Source organism: Dendropsophus ebraccatus, chromosome 3 (genome assembly GCF_027789765.1).
Source record: "Dendropsophus ebraccatus isolate aDenEbr1 chromosome 3, aDenEbr1.pat, whole genome shotgun sequence".
NCBI lineage: Eukaryota > Metazoa > Chordata > Amphibia > Anura > Hylidae > Dendropsophus > Dendropsophus ebraccatus.
Window position 1 is genome coordinate 57846434 of NC_091456.1, and position 23164 is coordinate 57869597.

The following is a 23164-nucleotide window of genomic DNA, read 5'->3' on the forward strand; positions in this document are numbered from 1 at the left end:
CAATGGCACAATACTTCAGGGAATGGGACAAAGTACCATAGAGGGGACAGTGGCACAGTACAAAAGGGGGAAGGTAGCACAGTATAGTACATTAGGAGCACAGTTCATCTCGGGGACAATGGCACAGTTTATTAGAGGCACTTAATTAGGGCATAGAGGCACAGTTAATTAGGGCATAGGGGCACAGTTAATTAGGGCATAGAGGCACAGTTAATTAGGGCATAGGGGCACAGTTAATTAGGGCATAGGGGCACAGTTAATTAGGGCATAGGGGCACAGTTCATTAGGAGTGCAGTGGCACATTATTAAGGGACAATGGTACGGATCATTTAGGCATGGTGGCAGGGCCGTTTCTAGCACTGTGCAGGGCGGGCTATGGCACGGGGCGCTGACAGCTAGGGGGCGCCCTCCCCCTCCTCACTGATCAGCAGTGGCCGACATTGTCTGAGCAGAGGCTGGGGCATAGACTTCTGTGCGCCCCCTCACACTGCTCTTTTTGCGTCCTGTCAGATGAAGGCTGCAGGGAAGAGAGAGGAGGCAGCAGCAGAGACCTCTGGATACTGCCTGGCTGCTCTGCTAAGGATCGTCACACAGGCAGAGGCTCCCATGTGACAGGTCTCCTCCCCCGACCCAGCCTGAATACAGCAGAGGAGAAGCATCCTGTAAATCCTGCTTCTCTTTATTACAGCTGAGTGGGGGTGGGGGGACTGGGAAGACATCAGTGCAGTGTCCGGCCAGGTATGTGAGTTTGGGGGGGGGGGGGGTAGAGGGAGGAGGGAGACGGCAGCTTCAGTCTCTGGAGTCTCTAGTTTCTCCTTATCAGTCACTTGTAATTATTGCTTAGAGTTTAACCATTACACTGCCTTGCCATGAATCAGTAACCTGTGCAGGCATTGTAAAGGTTAAACCTTAATCTCTTTGCTGCAATAAGTGTCTGATGAGGAGAAACTGAAGGAGACAGAGAAGTGATATTCATAGTATAGGGCCCATGTTCCTATAGCATATATATTAGTAAGGACCTTTTACATGCCCTATATGCAGTCATGTACAACCAGGCTGCTGTATGGTTCGTACAGCCATTTAAATACATTACTATCGGCTGCATATTCCCTGTATACACAGAGAGATGTGCAACCGATAATAATTTATACAACTACTCAAAACATCAGCAAACAACTGATACAACTCCCATCATTTACTGACAGGCCACAGCCCTCAGAATATGCTGCGAGTTGAAGTGCAAATGAAGAGAGACCTCAAGGTGTTGTCCCCTCTCAAACTACAATTCCCAGCATGCCCTGAGAGCTTCATAAGTGTAGGGCATTCTGAGAGTTGTAGTTATTCACAAGGGAGCTGTGGTCACAGATACATCACTCCAGGATGGGAGCGGGTGACCTGTTTCCTTTTACTGGTTCCGGCTATGTTCACGCAACATATGTTTTCGTAAAAGCACGGCCGTTGTTGCTATCAGCAACAATGGCCGTACTTTGTACGAAAACTTTGCTTTCCCTGGGATCCCGGCCGGAGCGTATACACATAGTATACACTCCAGCCGGGACCCCGCGCGGCGCCGCAAAGAACTGACATGTCAGTTTTCTGCGGCCGCTATTCAGTGAATAGCAGCCGTAGGAAACCCTGTCAGTGCACACAATGAAGCGAGCCGCTTGCTTCATAGTGTGCTATGGGGAGTTCTGATGCGGGCGCCCGCAGGAAAGATCATCCGGGATGATCTTTGCAGAAATCGGCCACTCCATGGGGGGTGGGGGGGGGGGGTGGGGGGGAGCTTTTTTCAGTTTCGCCCTGTTGCCAAAATGGCCTAGAAACTGCCCTGCATGGTGGTGCAGTACATTAGGGTACAGTGGTACAATAGGGTACAGCTATAGTGGTGCGTTACCGCAGAGCTCCTTTCACAGTTCTGCTGGTTGTCAGCGGGCTGGCCCACCCCCAGTGGGAGGAAACCCCTGCCCCTCTGTGAAGCGACTCCATTAGAATCAATGGAGCTGTGTCATAGAGGGGTGGGGGTGTTCTCCCACTTTTAGCTTTTAGTTTGTACATTTTAAAAAAAGTAAAAAAAACAAATCAAATTAAATATATATTATGGTGATATTCCCACCTTAAAAGTTTAATTATTCCTTGTGGACTATTACCATGGGCATCATTATAATGATGCAATAAGGTATTACTATTAGAATTTCTTTACATTTTGCTTTTATTTTTGAGTAAATGAAGTGTAAAGTGTGATTCACGGGGTTATACCTAAAGTTCAGATATTTCTGTTCAGTACAGCTATTAAACCAAAATAATCAGGTTGCAGTATAAATGACTAGTTTTTCCATTTACTTAGTTCACAAGATCCTCAATGGGGTCTTTAACTTGTGATATAATTGCTATTAGCGCAGCATTTAGGGAGAATAAATATGCATCCTGAAAGGTATAATTAGAATAGTCATTTTAATAGCGGTTATAATTCATTTTTCTTTGGAGTAAAAGAAATGTTTTGTTAACACTTTCATAACTGCGAAAGCCGCATAGCTTGATGCCTAATACTAGTACCTCAGTATTATATTACTGAGTTTAAATATTTAACCCTTTAATTAGTTTTTTTCCTTGTGTTTTCATTTTTTCACCTACAGACCCACATGAGCCGTATAAGGTCTTTAGTTTGTTTACCGAGCAAGATCAGCAATATGATAATTTAATAGTTCGGGCAATTCTGCATGTGTCAATACCAAATATGTTATTCTGATTTTTTATTTTTTTTTTCATAAAAAAAAATAGCAAAAGGGGGGCGGGGTCATTTAAACTTTTGACTTATTGGATTATCTAGAGCCACTGAGGAAGAGGTAGATGCTGTCCTGGCAACGCTGTCCCGGTGGTTGGCTGAATGGCCTGTCACTTCAGACAGTGCCAGGAGCAGGCCAAAGCTAGCAGGACGCCAGGGAGCATGGAGAAGAATGTAGAAGTTTTATTTTTTTTATTTACACTATTAAATGTAGCGATGTGCACCAGACGCCCAATGATTTTAGGTCTGGACCTAAAGAAATAATCAGCTGATGAACGTATCATCAGCTGATCGTTGTCTCTATTACATGGAGCAATAATGGGCCGGATCAGCCTGGTTTGGCCAATTATCGCTCCGTGTAATAGGGCCCTAATGGTGCTTTTACACAGAGAGATTTATCAGACAGATCTTTGAAGCCAGAGCCAGGAACAGACTATAAACAGAGAACAGGTAATAAAGGAAAGATCGAATATTCGAATATTCGATCCCATTAAAGTCTATGGGAACAAGTATTCTATCAGTGAAAAACATCTATTTGACCATTTGGAGGGTAAAACCGGAAGCTGGGGGATTTGAACGCCTATCGAATATTTATCGAATATTCGCGGGATATTCGTACGAATATCGAATATTCGTACGAATATCGAATATTCGAATATCTCACTATTCGATCGAATATCTATTCGATCGAACAGTATTCGCTCATCACTAAATCTGACAAATAAGATTTGCCATACACTAGCACAACAAATCACAAACTCTGCTTCGATGCATTAATGTCTTTCCTTAAAAGAAAAAAAAGTGTGTGTGTGTGTGGGGGTGGGGGGGTGGCGAGCTTATTGAGATATAGAATGTATATATAGATCTACAGAAATATAAATCAGACTAATAAAGCTGAACGTATGTTCCATAACTTAGCAATGCTACATATTGCAGTGTGCTCCTTAGAATACCCTGACTTGCAGTCTTTCAGAATTTATAAACATAGAAATGAGTCGTGGAGATGACATATGAGCCCATAAAACTATCAAGCTATATATGCAGCTGCAAGGAATTATTTTCCCCGAAATTCCCTAAACATTATAATGTGTAATTTGACTTTAGGACATATTGCTTTCTTCTTAAAAATAAAAAAATTAAAGCACAGCACTTCGTACCACCTGCCCGATTCTTCCTTTACTGCAGCAACAGAAGCTTTAAGGCTCAATCCAAGTAGATGAGATACGTTTATGTGCTCTTGTGTCAGAGAGGCGGCCTGACACAATCGTGATGTCCGGCAGCCTCTGCGCTGTGATTGCTATTCTTGCTCACTGTGCAGAGGCTGCCGGACACCACAATCATCTATATATGAATACACAGTATATAAGAATATACAGAATATGGAGGGAACAAACCCTGCTCTGCATAGCAATAGCACTGTTCTGCAGTGATAAGCAGAGCAGGGGATTGGGCAAGTAAAAAAACTTTTTTAAATTAAGGGAATAAACATCATTTTGCAAGAAGAGCTCACAGTTTTTTACATTTGTAACTTGGTTTAAGAGCATTGCTTTGGTTTAAGAGCTCCCTGTACTTTGTGGGAGGGTGAGTGGGGGAGGGGCATGGTCTGCCTAGCGGGGTCTACAGCAATCTACCCTGACCCAGGAAGTCTTCCTCACCTTCCAAATCATAGCAGATCCACTTCAGGCTTGCATCAGGGGACAGGACTGTGGAGGTAATCTCTTCAGTGTCCTTGTGTTTCCCATCCTCTCCATTCCTGCTATAATGCGCCTGCACTCACACTCAGCTATACACACTGCTGTATAGAGAAGTCTTTGTTACTGTCCTCCTGCACAAATCTGTGATTCTCATTTCCCGATTGGTCCATGCTGAACACACACCCCTTCTTCATTGCTGCCATGTGACCACACAAACCTCTGACAGCAGCCCTGCTTCTCTATTCTAGCCTGTTGTACTACACTACTGCATTATGGGAATCTGCAGTTCCATCCTGTATCTACAAACTTCTGCTGTGTTATCAGGTTTATGCACTTACTATACATTATACGCCACATGCTGATTGCTATACTGTACAGTAACTTAATATCACATATTCAGCTGTTTCTGAATGTTTGTTTCATTAGTTTTACCTATTATTCATAATAAAAAAATATTTTTGGGGTGTGGAACCAATTGTCTGCATATCAATGATTTCTTATGGGAAAATTTGCTTTGGTGTAAGAGTGGATTTGGATTACAAGCACAGTCCCAGAACAAATTATGCTCGTAATCAATCAGGCACCAATGTAATATAAAATATTTTCCATATGGTAAACCTTATAAATCTCCATTCTTTGGGTCCACTACTAAGCTGTTACTTATAAACAGTGAAGTAGTAACATGCTATGCAGAAAGCACGGCATGAACTGGGCTGCACTGAACTTTTTTTTTTCTCATCAACCAAGCCAACTGATGGATTGAACCATTGTCAGAAAAATCATTTAATATTCATGACTTTGCTGTTTGCCTTTACTAATGAGCATAGAGACTGGGGTCAAGCAAATGTTAAAAGTTGTTTTTCCAGCTCTGGTTGAGGTCACAGCCCTGATTATAGGTAAAAAGAAAGAACTGAGCATTGGAGTTCAGTGTTTAGTTATTACAGTAAATGACAACATCGATTTCATTAACTAGCAAGTCATATAACAACTGATATATACTCGCTGAGGAAAAAATAACACCCCAAGATGTTGGAATTGAGTGAAACCTTATATGTGTAAGTGTTTTTTACATAGTGTTAACCCGGCCTAAAAATGGAGACTCATGAAAAATGTGTATGTGATGTTTTGATTAAAACCCCATCCCATTAGCCCTGTTGCCCCTAGTGGGGTAAAACTAGGTGTGGGCCAATGTTAGCATTTTAATATCATCCTCTTAGTGGCGTGAAGGTAGACTGCAGCTACTATCCTTATTATACAAAGAATAGTCAGCATTTTATTGGATCATCTGTTAAGCTGATATTGTATTATATCTCACATATGGATAACTGACCAGCTATGTTCATTTTACCTATCAGTTTCAAATAGGATTTATACAGTATGTATTCACAAACGTCACTAAGGGATAAAGTATTATTCACTACATCACATGCACAAATGTCATGTGAAAGTCTTTTTTATACAGATTTACTAAGTTATGTTTTAAGGCGAAACACACAAAAACACAGAAAAATGCAACAGCTCACTGCAATGGCAAGATACAGACCCACTACAGACATGAAAATAGTTGAAAGTAGCCCCCCCCCAACTGCTAAACAAAATTCCCACAAAAATAATGAGGCTCTCGGTTACCATTTGCAAACAGTGTAAACCACCCCACCACTATGAGGTGGCCTCATGCTTGGGGCAGACCCTACACTGTACTCTGGTCTCTCCATGGCATGTAATACGCCTATGCTCTGAGCACGCAAGATTCATCTAATACTGGCATTAATTTTGTGGGAATTCGTTTTTTTGCAGTTGGGGGGCAGCGTTTAACTATTTTCATGTCTGTAGTGGGTCTGTATCTTGCTGTTGCGGTGAGCTGTTGCATTTTTCTGTGTTTTTGTGTTTGCAATTTCAGCTATAGCAACGTGCTCCTGCCTAATGTGAACGGTGTTCTAGGAGAGCTGACCAAACTTGTCTTTTTTTCTGTGTTCCAGATGGGGGAGTGGCTGCGTCTACTTGGTCGTGCACTCCACCCATCCCACCCAGGTGGTCCAATTATTTTTGCAGGTATAAGATGGATCTTGCATGCCCAGGGCACCGTTTAACTTTTTTCCTGTCTGTAATTTTGCCATTGCGGTGAGCTGTTGCATTTTTCTGTGTTTTTGTGTGTTTGCAATTTCAGCATAGCAATGATGTTCTAGGAGAGCTGACCAGATTTGTCTTTTTTATGTTTTCCAGATGGGGGAATGGCTGCCTCTACTTGGTCATGCACTCCACCCATCCCACCCAGGTGGTGTAATTACTTTTGCCAATATAAGATGGATCTTGCATGCCCAGAGCATAGGTGTATTACATGCCATGGAGAGGCCATAGTACAGGGGTTTATAAGGTACATAGTACCTTATAAACCCCCCTCCCAATAAAAGTTTAAAATACCCCCTTGCCCATTATAAAACCAAAAATATTAAAAATAAAAAAACACCAAGATTGCTGATTTTTTTAAATTATATATCAGAAAAAAAATGTAAAATAAGCAAACAAAATTTTTCTGTTACACCAATATGATATTAATAAAAACTAGAGATAATGGTGCAAAAAAATGACACCTCAACCAGCCCTTTAGGTAGAAAAATAAAAGCGCTATGGCTCTTAGAAGGCAGGGAGGAAGATTGCATTAATTTGACCCAGACATCCATGCATCAATGGTCTTGGTCTTGAAGGGGTTAATAATGGCTATTGTAAACAGTGGTCAGCTCCCCTCACCTCCCAAATTATCTTGAGCAGCATAGGTGCATAGAAGGGAGGGTACATGGATTCATGCTGTATCCAGCCACATATCTAGATGATCTTGGATGAATCAGTGGAGAAACCAGCACTCGGATAAACTGGTAAAATTAGACTTTATTGCATATCGCACAATGACAATTTTACTTTGGATAATATCAGCCAGTGGTCAGAGGTCCAGGCAATCAGCCAAGGACCTATTACCACTAACAGTGGCCGGGGACAGCTGCGATGTGGGCAGTGTGGGAAGAGTTCAAAGTCAGGAGCGAAGAACAACAGAAAGTAAGCATAAACACATGCAACACACAAACTAACCACTAATCGTCATCCTTGTACCCTGTTGCTGTATCTAACTGTTGCTCCTTTCCCCTATTGTTGTAGTACCTAGAAGCCATCCCTGTCCCCTTTTGCTGTATCTGATAATCTATCCTTTCCCCTGTTGCTGTGCCTGATAGTCTCCCCTATCTCCCATTACTGTACCTATAGTGACCCCTGTTATTGTATGTAATATTAATTCCTTTCCTCTGTGGCTGTAGCTGATCTTTACTTCTGGTAGTGTACCTAATAAGTGCTCCTGTTCCTGTACCGATTCTTCACTAGTGTACCTGATTGCCACTGCTGTTACTGTATGTGAAATTTAAAAATATTTGCTTCTGAACTTCTAAACCCTTCTAAACTATAATATTCTAAAAGTAAAAGGACCTTTAACAAATAATGCTGACATTATAATGCTGACACCTTTTTGGTAGATTTTCTGGTGTGCTGTGGCGTTTTTATTGGCTTTTTGTTGTTGTTGTTGTTGCAAAAATGGGATTCCACCCTCACTGTGATTTTATGCAATGAGGTTACTGACAATGAGTCAAGAAAAAATTTCCCCATAATCCCACCAATCCATCCCTTCCCCTGCTCTGTATATTTCACATATTTCTGGAAATAGTTGTATTATATTTTGAATATTATTCCCTTTTACATTTCATGTATTAGCATACATTTTAGACTCATCTATGTCAGACTCATCATGGATGGCGTGGGGAACATGGCATTTCTCCAGTCTACACAGACAGCAGTCTCACATACCCGCTTCTCTCTCAAGCATTGGCCAGCATTATGGAAAGTTCACACACAATTTCTTCTTTTTTGAATTATCTATCAAAGCAGCAGCACATAGGGGGAATGCATAACCCCGCTCACCTCTCCGTGCCTGCACTTTCTCTGATTGCTGATAACAGCAAAATGTGTTTTATTTGAGCAGTAGAGGTTGGAAACCTTTTTACCTTTCCTCACACTGGCCTGTATGGCTTGGAACAACTAGTCAAAGCAACTTAAGCAACTCCTTTAGTTGAAGGATATTTCACTTTGCTATTGCGTTAGAGAAATCTACAGGTCAGGAATGAGATCTCCTGCTGAGCTAGTGGAATGTATAAGGAGACATTGCCTGCAGAGAGATGAAGAAGCTGTCAATATTCTCCAATGTTTAAAGATGATTCAGTGTGAATTTGTAAAATTAAACAATAAGAGTCCGTTTATGTGTACTGATCACTACCACATCACAACTACGGCAAATCCACTTGTTTAATACACCCAGTTCTAGGCTATGTTCACAAACCATTCCAAATCAAAGATGTCATTTAATGACAAATTCCAGGTGTTATTTTATGACAATGGCCGTTATTCATATAATAGCAGCCTTTGTTATGATATAGCTGTTGCTATTTTTGTTAAAGGGGTTGGCCACTTTATAGTAAAATTGCTCAGTGTACAGTATTAGTAAGTGTACTCCTTGTATGTACTGACAGCAGCTCCCTGTGTACCTCATAGAGCTAAAATCAGACTCCCCTCCACCAGGCTGGGCTGCCTTGCTCTGTAGTGTTTTGGTCCGTAAGATGGCTGACATGGAGGAGCATGTGACCATGCCCCACCCCCCAGTGTCCACCACTGAGCCTGTATGTGTCTATGGAGAAAACAGTGGACAGGGCCTGGTCACATGCTCCTCCATGTCAGCCATGTTGTGGACTGAAACAAAACAGAACAGGGCACCCCAGCCCGGTGAAGGGGGGTCTGATTTTAGCTCTAAAAGGTACACAGGGAGCTGCTGTCAGTATACAATGAGTACACTTACTAATACTTTGTACTGACCTATTTTACTATAAAGTGGCAAACCCCTTTAAATGGTGGCCGTCCAATAAAAACGGCCGACATTTTGACAGTGTGTCTACAAGGGTAAAATTCACAGTTTATGGCTATGTTTACATGATTTTTTTTTTTTAAATGACCTCCATCATTTTGAATTTCAAATGATGTCGGTCATTTCACGTTTTGGGTGCCCGTTATTACAATGACGGCTGTTGGTACATTATTCTAATTCAGGCCCTTTGGGTGTGGTTCTTTTTTAAAGGCCTATTGAATTTAATAGTAAAGATAGTGAGAGGACAGTGAAAAAAATGTGTGTGAACAACTAAAAATGTCAGGGATGTCACGAAAAACAGTGTCAGACTGCATCATGACGGCCCTGGACGTCATACTCTCCCTGCCTCCCTCCGCTCTCCCTGCGTGAGATCTGGCGTTGCCTCCTACCGCCACCACTTACTGATCCTCCCCCTGGCCCCCCTTTTTCCTCCGACACGTTTACCCCCCTCTCTGGCTACCCCCCCCCCCCAGAGCCGCGCGAGCGTTCGCACAACTCTGGGGGGTTACCATAGTAACCCAGACACCCGGTGCGTCTGGGTTACTATGGTATGTAACAATCAGGCCCCTGCACTGAGGGACCTGATCGTTTGAATGAGCTGTCAGCTGTAATGCTGACAGCTCATTCACTATATACAGTAATGCATTACAGCACAGATCATGTGCTGTAATGAATTATATATACAGTATACCTGAAAAAGTTAAAGTAGAAAAAGATTAATACATAAAAATTAATTAAAAGAAATAAATTAAATAATTAATATAAATTTAATACATAAATAAATAATTAAAATAAATAAATATAAATAAATAAATATGCCCATTCCCTATCCCCCTTTATAAATGATCCCCTATGAATAAAGTACATATATTTGGCATCGCCGCATCGGTAATGACCCTGTCGATTAACCCATTACATTAATTATACCACCCGATTAAAGCCATAAAAGAAAAAAAAATAACCAAAATGACAATTTTTTTTGTTAATGCCACCTCTTAAAAAATATAGAAAAAAGCTATCAAAAGATCACATGTACCCAAAAGGTGTACCACTAAAAACGTCAGCTTATGCCGCAAAAAAAAGCCCTCACATAACCGTACCGACCTGACGAATAATGATAACATGTCATATGTAACGTATAGTAAACGGCGTACAAAAAAATGGTGAAAAACTGCTGCTATATTGTGTTTTTTATTCGTACCACCTCATAAAAAATTAAATAAATATTAATCAGGGTGTCACATGTCCCCCCCGAGAGGTGCAGATGGAAACATAAACTTTTCTTACAAAAATTTGGCAGCCCAAGGCCTCCTTGACATGATATAATTGCTATAAAAAACCCTGAAATAGGAAAAGACCCCAAAAATTCACCAGATCTCTGTCATTTCTGCAGCCTGTGGTTGAGTCAGGTGACGCACTGCGGCCACATATGGGGGATTTCTAGAAACATTGAAACATAGGGAATAAATATTGAGTTCCATTTCTCAGTTAGTATTTGCTGTGTTCGAGGAAAAAAATGGATTAAAATGGAATATCTGCCAAAAAAATTAAAATGGTAAATTTCCCCTCCAACTTGCTTAAATTTCAGGGAAACACCTAAAGGGTTAATACACTTATGAAATGTTACTTTGAATACTTTTAGGGGTGTCGTTTTTTACAATGGAGGGATTTATGGGAGTAACTAACATTCAGGCCCCACAAAGCCACTTCAGAACTGAACTGGTCCCTAAAAAAAATCTGAGTTTGACAATTTCCTGAAATTTTTAAAAATTGCTGCAAAATTACAAAGTCCTCTAACATTCTAACAGGTAAAAGGACATTCACCAAATGACGTCACCATAAAGCAGACATGTTGTTGTTGCATTAATAATTAGTTTATGTGACATAACTATTTTTCTCAGAAAAAGAGAATTTAGAATATAAAGGACTGTAAATGTTTCAAATTTTTGTGCTAATGTGTTTTTTACAAAAAACTACTGATTGTATCAATCAAAGTATACCTTTAACATAAAGAGGAATAAGTCACGAAAAAACAATCTCAGAATAACCGCGATAGTTAAAAGCATCGCAGAGTAATCACTACATAAAGAGAGACAGGTCAGATTTGCAAAATAGGCCCCGGGCATTAAGGCCGAAACAGGCTCTAAAAAAAAAAAAAAAAAAAAAAAGACAACGCATTTTCTTTTTTTTACTTAGTGCCTGAATCTGCAAGAAATTGTACTATTATAGGCTATTGTGATTAATTTCCTAATTTGCTAACGCTTAATGACCGCTAATCTGGCCAATACGGTTTAAACTGCCAGGAACAGAGAATCCTGTGATTCTAGCAGATTAACCCGCTACATGGATCTGCTGGTGACACTAACCTTGTCGTCAGTCTAGGAATGTGATGGCGTACTTGTACATCAGTCGTAAATAAAGCTCTGCCCCCATTTACCCAGACAAATTTATTAAGGATTCCATTACGCAGAGATATTTTATCTGACAGATTTTTGAAGCCAAAGCTTCAAAAATAGATTTGAAAAGGGGAGGAATCTCAATCTTTCCTTTATGATCTGTTCCTTGCTTATAGTCTGTTCCTGGCTTTGGCTTCAGAAATCTGTCAGATAAATCTCTCTGTGTAAAGGCACCCTTAGAGGCACAAAGCCAATGGGACAGGAGGGTATATTTCTGCCTGGTTGATGCCTCCTCCTCTCCACCCTTGCCATGCCCACACATCCACAGGATAGAGGACAAGTATGAGATCTCATACTTGTCCCCTTTAAGCTGCTGCTTTTGTACCTGTGCCTGATCTGAAGTGGTGATAATGTGCCTCCTGCTCAGACCAAGCTAGGCCTGCAACTGTATAGCCGGGGGTCCCAGCTTAGGAGCAGGAGGTGTGCCACATACGGTGCACATTTTATTCTTGAAGGGGAAACATACAGAGTAGAGATTCCTGTTGTTTAGTCAGCAGGCTGGCTCCTTTACGTAAAACAGTGGGGCTTTATGCATTGCTGTTTGCTGTCCAGACCATGGAGTGTAAGCAGGGGCGCCGCAATGATGAGGCGACCTGAATCGTCTGCCTCAGGCGGCGCCACCAGCTATCTTCATGGGGGCGGCATTCAGTGGCAGATTATAATATGAGCGGTTCGGGCGGCCGCCCACATTATAATCCGCCACTGACTGTACCCAGGGCCGCTTTAACCAGAGGGCACATGGTGCACGTGCACCGGGCCCACTGGTTAAAGGGGCCTCCCCGAGCAGGCCGGCCGTTGCTATGTGCGACCAGTGCGGTCGCACAGGGCTCCGGCCACCAGCCTGTCATGGGGGAGCGCCATGGATGGGTAATCTACTTACCCCTCCATGGCGCCCCCTGCAGGGCCCCCCCGTCCGCCGCTGCCCCCGTCCGCTGCTGCTGCGGCGCTTCAGCGCTGCAGCAGCAGCGACACTGACAGAGAGAGAGCCATTGGCTCCCTCCCTGTCAGTCACTCTTGTGGCCGCACTTCCTGCGGTCACAAGAGGCCGCACTCTCCCTCTAGCGGCCGACGTCACTGGAGCGTCGGCGCGAGGGTAAGGGGAGTGCAGCCTCTTGTGACCGCAGGAAGTGCGGCCACAGGAGGGAAGAGAAGAGGAACGCGTGGACCCAGGTGAGTAAAAGTGTTTGTTTTTTTCAATGTTATATGGGAGGGGGAGCTATATACTATTGGGGAGCACAGGGGGCTATATACTATGGGGGAGAACAGGGGGCTATATACTATGGGGGAGAACGGGGGCTATATACTATTGGGGAGCACAGGGGGGCTATATACTATGGGGGAGAACGGGGGCTATATACTATTGGGGAGCACAGGGGGCTATATACTATGGGGGAGAACGGGGGCTATATACTATTGGGGAGCACAGGGGGCTATATACTATGGGGGAGCACAGGGGGCTATATACTATGGGGGAGCACAGGGGAGCTATATACTATGGGGGAGCACAGGGGGCTATACACTATGGGGGAGCACAGGGGGCTATACACTATGGGGGAGCACAGGGGAGCTATATACTATTGGGGAGCACAGGGGAGCTATATACTATTGGGAAGCACAGGGGGCTATATACTATTGGGGAGCACAGGGGAGCTATATACTATGGGGGAGCACAGGGGAGCTATATACTTTGGGGGAGCACAGGGGGCTATATACTATGGGGGAGCACAGTGGGCTATATACTATGGGGGAGCACAGGGGGCTATATACTATGGGGGAGCACAGGGGAGCTATATACTATGGGGGAGCACAGGGGGCTATACACTATGGGGGAGAACGGGGGCTATATACTATTGGGGAGCACAGGGGGCTATATACTATGGGGGAGCACAGGGGGCTATATACTATGGGGGAGCACAGGGGAGCTATATACTATGGGGGAGCACAGGGGGCTATACACTATGGGGGAGCACAGGGGAGCTATATACTATTGGGGAGCACAGGGGAGCTATATACTATTGGGAAGCACAGGGGGCTATATACTATTGGGGAGCACAGGGGAGCTATATACTATGGGGGAGCACAGGGGAGCTATATACTTTGGGGGAGCACAGGGGGCTATATACTATGGGGGAGCACAGGGGAGCTATATACTATGGGGGAGCACAGGGGAGCTATATACTATGGGGAGCACAGGGGGCTATATACTACTGGGGAGCACAGGGGGCTATATACTATGGGGGAGCACAGGGGGCTATATACTATGGGGGAGCACAGGGGGTTATATACTATTGGGGAGCACAGGTTAGCTATATACTATTGGGGAGCACAGGGGCTATATACTATTGGGGAGCACAGGGGAGCTATATACTATTGGGGAGCACAGGGGTCTATATACTATGGGGGAGAGCACAGGGGGCTATATATTATGGAGAGCACAGGGGGGCTATATACTATTGAGGGGGAGCACAGGGGGGCTATATACTATTGGGGGAGAGCACAGGGGGGCTATATACTATTGTGGGAGAGCACAGGGGGGCTATATACTATTGGGGGAGAGCACAGGGGGCTATATACTATTGTGGGAGAGCACAGGGGGGCTATATACTATTGTGGGAGAGCACAGGGGGGCTATATACTATTGTGGGAGAGCATAGGGGGGCTATATACTATTGGGGGAGAGCACAGGGGGGCTATATACTATTGTGGGTGAGCACAGGGGGCTATATACTACTGGGGAGAGTGCACAGGGGGGCTATATACTAATGGGGGAGCGCACAGGAGGTCTGTATATAACTGGAGGAGCACATGAGGGTCTATATACTACAGGGACACCTTAAAACTATGGAGGCACAGAGGGGTGTAACTATGTAGGGGTACAGAGGGGTGTAACTACTGTATAGGGGTACAAGGGACCTAACTACTGTATGTGTTGGAGCCTAAAATATTTGTCTGGCAGATTCTGGAGAGAAGATTCACAGCCAGGAGAAGACTTCAAGGTGGCCCACGCTGGATGGAGAGAAAAAGAAAAGGTGACAGACTCTGATCGGAGAAGACGCCTCCGGTGAGTCACTGGATGTAACTTCACTCTGTTATAGGCTTGTACTGATAGGGGTCATGGTATGGCGGTATTATGTAATGGTATCAATGGTGATATCTTTCTGTTTTGTTTAGTGCAGTTTTTATGTAATATGTAATGACTGAATGGTGGAAATAGTGTTATAAGGTAACTACTGTATGTATTGGGGCTCTTGATACAGTGTGGGGGCAAATTCAGTACATTATACAATGTGCAGAAAGGTAAGGGGGGGCCCACTCTTGAGGGCTGTGCACTGGGCCCACCAATGTATTAAAACGGCCCTGACTGTACCATGTACTGGAGCCCCCCCGCCCCCGGGCAGTATCTGTAATGAGATGCTGTGAGCGGGGGAGACTGTATTCATAAGCGCCGCGCTGTACTAAATCAGCCGCGCGGTGCTGATACTACAGCGCGGCGCTTATGAATACAGTCTCCCCCGCTCACAGCATCTCATTACAGATACTTCCCGGGGGCGGGGGGGCTCCAGTACATGCATTCCACGTCCGTGATCCGTCAGGATCACGGAACGTGGGAATGCAGCCTTAGTCCCCCGGCTGATGTGCGGCTGCCCGGGGTGTCCCGTCCTGTCCCCGGCAGCGCGCGCATCAGAGAGCTCCCCGTGCGCCGGAAGTCACAGGCACAGGCGCACATGGGGGACCATGTATAAGGGGGAGAGGGGGACCATCTATAAGGGAGGGGGAAAGAGGGGGACCATCTATAAGGGGGCATCTATAAGGCAGGGGGGAGAGGGGGACCATGTATAAGGGGGGGAGGGGGACCATCTATAAGGGAAAGGGGACCATCTATAAGGGAGGGGGAGAGAGGGAAGAGGGGGACCATCTATAAGGGGGGGGAAAGAGGGGGACCATCTATAAGGGGGGGGGAGAGGGGGACCATCTATAAGGGGGGGAGAGAGGGAAGAGGGGGACCAACTATAAGGGGGGGGGAAGAGGGGGACCATCTATAAGGGGGGAAGAGGGGGACCATCTATAAGGGAGGGGAAAGAGGGGGACCATCTATAAGGGAGGGGGGAGAGGGGGACCATCTATAAGGGAGGGGGGAGAGGGGGACCATCTATAAGGGGGGGAGAGGGGGACCATCTATAAGGGAGAGGGGACCATCTATAAGGGGGGGAAGAGGGGGACCATCTATAAGGGGGGAAGAGGGGGACCATCTATAAGGGGGGAAGAGGGGGACCATCTCCTAAAAGATCAGCACCCTCCTCTCCTGACATCCTCTGTGCTGCTGGGACTTCTCCTATAGGATTAGCACCCTCCTCTCCTGACATCCTCTGTGCTGCTGGGACCTCTCCTATAGGATTAGCACCCTCATCTCCTGACATCCTCTGTGCTGCTGGGACCTCTCCTATAAAGTCAGCCTCCTCCTCTCCTGACATCCTCTGTGCAGCAAGGGACCAAACATTATGTTTATTAAGGACAGCAGTGGGGGGGGGCAGTAGTGGATTATAATGTGGGCGGATTGACGGGGGGGGGGGGGGCGTCATTCTATAGTTCGCCTCGGGCAGCAGAGAGGCTAGAATCACCCCTGAGTGTAAGGCCTGCAGATCTGTTGTGAGTTAATCGTGAATCTGTTACCCTTTGAAGTGCAACTCCAAAGCAGATTTCTCGCAGCTAAATCCCCTAACTCTCTATACGTGATTGTACCCAAAAGGGGCTGGGACTCTGACATTCATGACCTATCCTAATGGTGCGTTTACACGAAGCGATAATTTGCCCAATAGATTGTTTGAAGCAACCATTTGGTTTTTATAACGATCAGCGTTTACACAAATAAATTGTTAGAAAATTAGTTTGAAAAATCATTATTGCGATCATTTTTAACCCCTAGATGACCCTGGGCGTAACTGTATGTCCAGCGGTCGCCTAGGGAACTTCAGAACTGAACCGCCGCTGTCCCGGGTGCAGCATGTAGCCCGGGACTGCAGCTATTAGCCCGCTAATCGAGTTTCCAGATGCAGCTGTCAAAGTTGACAGCTGCATCTGAAAACTTACTGCAGCCTCATCCCTGGTGTCTAGTGGGGTGCAGCAGCCGAAAGCAATCGAGTGCTGATCTTATTGATCTATGCAGTATAACTATACTGCCAGGGGCGTAACTAGAAATGGCTGGTCCCCATAGCAAACTTTCCAACGGGGCCCCCTCCTGGCTGCTGGGGAGGAAATGGACGCATGGTTTCGGCACATGCATTGTCTGACTTTTTTTCTACGTAGTTTTTAACTGCTTAAAATATAAACAAGGTTGCACATTAAATATCTGCATACCAGACCTGACTAATACCGCCATACTGTGACTGGATAACACCACCATACCAGACCTGACCAATACCGCCATACTGTGACTGGATAACACCGCTATACCAGACCTGACCAATACTGCCATACTGTGACTGGATAACACCGCCATACCAGACCTGACTAATACCGCCATACTGTGACTGGATAACACCACCATACCAGACCTGACCAATACCGCCATACTGTGACTGGATAACACCGCTATACCAGACCTGACCAATACCGCCATACTGTGACTGGATAATACTGCCATACCAGACCTGACCAATACCGCCACACTGTGACTGGATAACATCAACATAGCATACCTGACCAATGCCACCATACTGTGACTGAAGCCTGCTACTGCACATACTATATATATATATATATATATATATATATATATATATATATATATATATATATATATATATATAGATATAGATATATATCTATCCAGCCGGCTACTGCACGTATTGTGTATATATATATATATATATATATATATATATATATATATATATATACACACACAGTATGTGCAGTAGCAGGCTGGATAGATATATATACACACACACACACACACACACACTACGTGCAGTCGCAGGCTGGATATGTATGTATATATATATATATATATATATATATATATATATATATATATAAAACCAGCCTGCTACTGCACGTACTGTGTATATATATATATATATATATATATATACATAGCTGCAGTCACAGGGTAGCTTTCTTTACAGACAGTGTGTGAGTACAACTCCAAGTGTGATCTGTCTGTTTCTTTGTGTGGAGGTGTTCGCTCGGCATTCTCCCCTGGTTAGCTAGTCCTGAACAGCTAACCAGGGCGCATCACCCAGGCAGTCCTCTCCTCACAGTGACAGGGAGGGAGAGAAGGGGAGAGGGAGCGCACGGGCACGGAGTTCAGATGCAGAGTCCAGACAGTTTCTCCCCGGGTAGCCTAACCAGGGAGAAACTGTCTGCACTCTAAGAGGAGAGAGGACACAAACAACCAGCTGGCCGGGCCCGGGCCCCTTGATGTGGCGGGCCCCATAGCAACCGCTACGGTTGCTACGGCGGTAGTTCCGCCACTGTATACTGCATAGATCTCAATAAGAGATCAGAGTGCATATACTTGAAGTCCCCCAGGAGGAATAACCCTAACCCCAGGGGGGGCTTCTAGTATAAGTGTAAATAAATAAAATAAAGTGTTATTATTCATAAAAAAAACACCTCCCCCTTTTCCCATGTTATCATTAAAAATAAATAAATAAATAAACAACATGTTTGTTATCGCCGAGCGTGTAATCGCCCAAAATATTAATTAATCACATTACTGATCTCGCACGGTAAACGGCGTAAGTGCAAAAAAATCCCAAAGTGCTAAATTGCGCATTTATGGTTGCATCAAATCCAGAAAAAAGCGCATATGTGCAATCAAGGTACTGATAGAAAGAACACATCATGGCGCAAAAAATGACATCTCACACAGTCCCATAGACCAAAGGATAAAAGCGCTATAAGCCTGGGAATGGAGCGATTATAAGGTACATATATTTGTGAACAATGGTTTGAATTTTTTACAGGCCATCACATAAAATAAAAATTATACATGTTACATATCGTTGTAATCGTAACAACTTGAGGAACATATATAACAAGTCAGTTTTACCCCAGGCGTAAAAAAAAAAAAAAACCCAAATTACAAAAATGTGTTTCCAATTTCACCACACATTGATTTTTTTCAGTTTCGCAGTGTACTTTATGCAAAAATTCAGCCTGTCATTGCAAAGTAAAATTAGTGGCGCAAAAAATAAGGGCTCATGTGGGTTTCTAGGTGAAAAATGCAACTGTTATGGCCTTTTAGACACAAGGACGAAAAAAAATGGAAGTGCAAAATGCAAATTGGCAGGGTCTTCTAAGGGTTAAGATCGCTTAAGCCCATTACACCCAACACATAGGGTGAATCTTTGAAAGACTGTTTACACGAAGCGATCTGCGAATGTTCAGCGAACGACCAACGATGATTTGAGAACATGTTGAAAGATCCCAATGAACGATTTCTCGCTCGTCGCTTGATCGACTATCGCTCAAATGCGATCGTTATTGGGAAAATTCTAACGACAATTGTTCAGTGTAAACGCACCATTAGGTATTACAATTCCTTATGCTCAAGTCATTGGGACTGAGGTTTACCCCAGGCAATACAAATGCATGGGTATTCTGCATTATTATACACATGGTATTTTTAGATCATGCAAAAATTATTTGACACGTATTTAACAAATATTTTCACTTGTTTCTTTTTTTCAGCACGTTTTTGTGAGAGAAGCCTAATAAAATACACATAAGTGACAATTTCACTGCAGCATGGCTAAAAGAAACAAAGACACCATAGTAAATCCAACGGTATGAGAATAAAAACCCTACAGCTGAATAACAGAAGACTCATATTACTCTGAAGTTAAAGGGGTTGTCCAGCAAAAATCTTTTTTTTTCAAATGAACTGATATCAGAAAATTATATAGATTTGTAATTTATTTCTATTAAAAAAAATCTCAAGTCTTCCCATACTTATCAGCTGCTGTATGTCCTGCAGGAAATGTTTTTTTTTTTAGTCTGACATAGTACTCTCTGCTGACATCTCTGGCTGAGACAGGAACTGTACAGAGCAGCAGCAACTGGAGATTTTTCAATAGAAGTAAATTACAAATCTATACAACTTTCTGACACCAGTTGATTTTAACCCCTTAGCGACCCATGACGTATCTGATACGTCATGGTGCCGCTCGGGATGTTCAGAGCGGGGTCCCGCCGGGACAGCGCTCTGAACGGCGCTGATCCCGGCTGACATGTGCAGCCGGGCAGTGCCTCTATTAGCCGGCGCGGGTCCCGCTGCCGCGCCGGCTAATTAAGCCTCTAAGTGCAGCTGTCAAACCTGAAAGCTGCACTTAGAGGCACTGCGCCGCACGTCCCTGGTGTCTAGTGGGACGGATCTCCCCCCCGCGATGCGATCGCGGGGGGGAGATCCGTTCTTCTGCCCGTGCCGGGCCTCAGCGTCGGAATGACGCTGATCCCAGCTCGGCAATAGATTGCTATGGCCTGCAGCAGGCCATAGTAATCTATGACCGATCTAATGGATCTTTGCTGTGTATATACACAGCATTGATCTCTATGAGAGATCAGTGCTGTCTATATACAAGTCCCCCAGGGGGACTTCTAGTTACAGTAAAAAAAAAAAGTAAAAAAGTGTTTTTATTAATAAAAAATCCCCTCCCCTAATAAAAGTCCAAATCACCCCCCTTTTCCCATTTTATAAATATAAATTAATAAATAAATAAATAAACATATTTAGTATCGCCGCGCGCGTAATCGCCCGAACTATTAGTTAATCACATTCCTGATCTCGCACGGTAAACGGCGTCAGCGCAAAAAAATTCCAAAGTGCAAAATTGCACATTTTTAGTCGCATCAAATCCAGAAAAAATTTAATAAAAAACGATCAAAAAGTCGTATATGCGCAATCAAGGTACCGATAGAAAGAACACATCATGGCGCAAAAACTGACACCTCACACAGCCCCATAGACCAAAGGATAAAAGCGCTATAAGCCTGGGAATGGAGTGACATATATTTGTTAACAATGGTTTGAATTTTTTACAGGCCATCAGATACAATATAAGTTATACATGTTATATATCATAGTAATCGTAATGACTTGAGGAACATGCATAACAAGTCAGTTTTACCATGGGACGGACGGCGTAAATGCAAAACTCCCCGAAATCAAAACAAATACGTTTTTTTTTTCAATTTGACAGCGCAAATGATTTTTTTCCGGTTTCGCAGCATATGTTATGGAAAAATAATGCCTGTCATTGCAAAGTACAATTGGTTTCGCAAAAAATAAGCGCTCATATACGTCTCTAGGTGAAAAAATGCAAGCGCTATGGACTTTTAAACTTAAAATGGAATAAGCAAAAGCGCAAAAACGAAAATAGGCTTTGACCTTAAGGGGTTAAAGAAAAAGATTTTCGCTGGACAACCCCTTTAAATATGTTAATGGAAGCTGGAGACAATTATTGTCTTTGACACTTGATTCTTACATCTCACTCTGATACTGACACTTGACTCATACAGTATATACCACATAGATTAGGGAAATTTATAACCTGGAAAATTAAAAGTGAAAGTTGTAGTCCCTGGGATAGTAAATAGATGTATAGTATATCTACACAGTTATAATGTCTATTAGTCAAGTGCTTCATCTAAATAAAAGTGAGGGAACTAGGTTCCGCAAGGTGGGGATAGATCTGTTCACTGTGCACTTATGTTCTTTTTTTTTTTTTTTTTTTTTTAATAAGAGATCCGAAGGCTGTGGTCTCTAGATATTAGTATTCACCCACTTGTCATCCAAGTGGATGAATACTACATGACAAGTGGATAAATACTACTATCTGAGAGACGACAGCCTTTGGATCTCTTATTAAAAAAATATCAAGGAGGGGAGATGGATGAATCGATTGGAAGGCTCAGACTAGCCCAGTGGAGTGCTAGGCAAAGCCCCAGTGGGTCCCAAGCTAGAGTGGGCCCTCCTGCAAGTAGCTCACCTGTAGAGATAGAGAGTACAGCCAACATCAACACCCGGCAGGTGCCAGGGCCCTCTGCTTAGCTTACTTGGCTGATGAGTGCTGCACCTATCTTTATAACTTATAGTTAAGTGGGTGCTCTGATTGACAGAGCATAGAGCCATTGGATCCCTGCAAAGCCAATTACTCTTGTGACTACAAGCAGCATTATCCCAGTGCTCTGAGGCTTACTAGTGCGTTGGAGGGCAGGGAGGAAGAGGAGACACTAGTGGATTGGGGAGGAGAGGGGGGCATTATCTGCTTTGGTGAGATTACCTACAAGAGGGATACCTTCCTATCTGGAAGACTACTTATGGGGAAGGGGGGATAACTATATGGGGCATACTACCTACCACAGCAAAGCCTAGCTACTATATGTAGGCACTAGAGGGTCCTAATTACTATGTGGATGCACAGAAGGGCCCATCGACTATATTGGGACAAAGAGGGGACCTAACTACTATATGGGGCATAGAGGAGAGGCATTATTACTAGAGATAATCGAACATTGGAAAATCTTAGGGCCCTATTCCACCGGACGATTATCGTTAGCATAATCGCTAACGATTAACGATCTCAAACGACCGCTATTGCGAAAGACCTGAAAACGTTCACTCATTTCCATGGAACGATAATCGTTACTTATGATCGTAATTGCGATCGTTTCTTCTTCCGTATTTCTTCGCTATTGCGTTCGTATCTATTGCGAACGACCGAACGATGTCTTATTCAATGCGAACGATTTGCGAACGTTTTGCGAACGAGCAACGATAAAAATAGGTCCAGGTCTTATAAAGCGATCAACGATTTCTCGTTCGGTCGTTAATCGTTACTGCATTTCAACCGAACGATTATCGTTTAGATTCGAACGATTTAACGATAATCTGAACGATAATCCTCCGGTGGAATAGGGCCCTTAGGTTCTATAGAACTCGAACCTTGTCGAACCTTCCGCATTTGATTCCAGATGCCTTCCCGGTCCGTGGGAGGAGGAAACAGCCCGGGTACCGCCTGGAATTCTGGGATTCAGCCTAGGTAATAGGCTGTATCCCGGAATTCCAGGCGGTACCCGGAATTCCGGAAATCTATAGAACCTAAGATTTTCCACTGTTCGATCATCTCTACTTATAACTATATAGATGCTTCGAGAGAGTCATATCAATAGTTAGTGGCATAAAAGGGACCTATCTACTATAAGTGGGCACAGAAGGGGCCCAACTACTATATTGGGATGCACAGAGGGGGTCTAATTACTATATGGGTCTAAC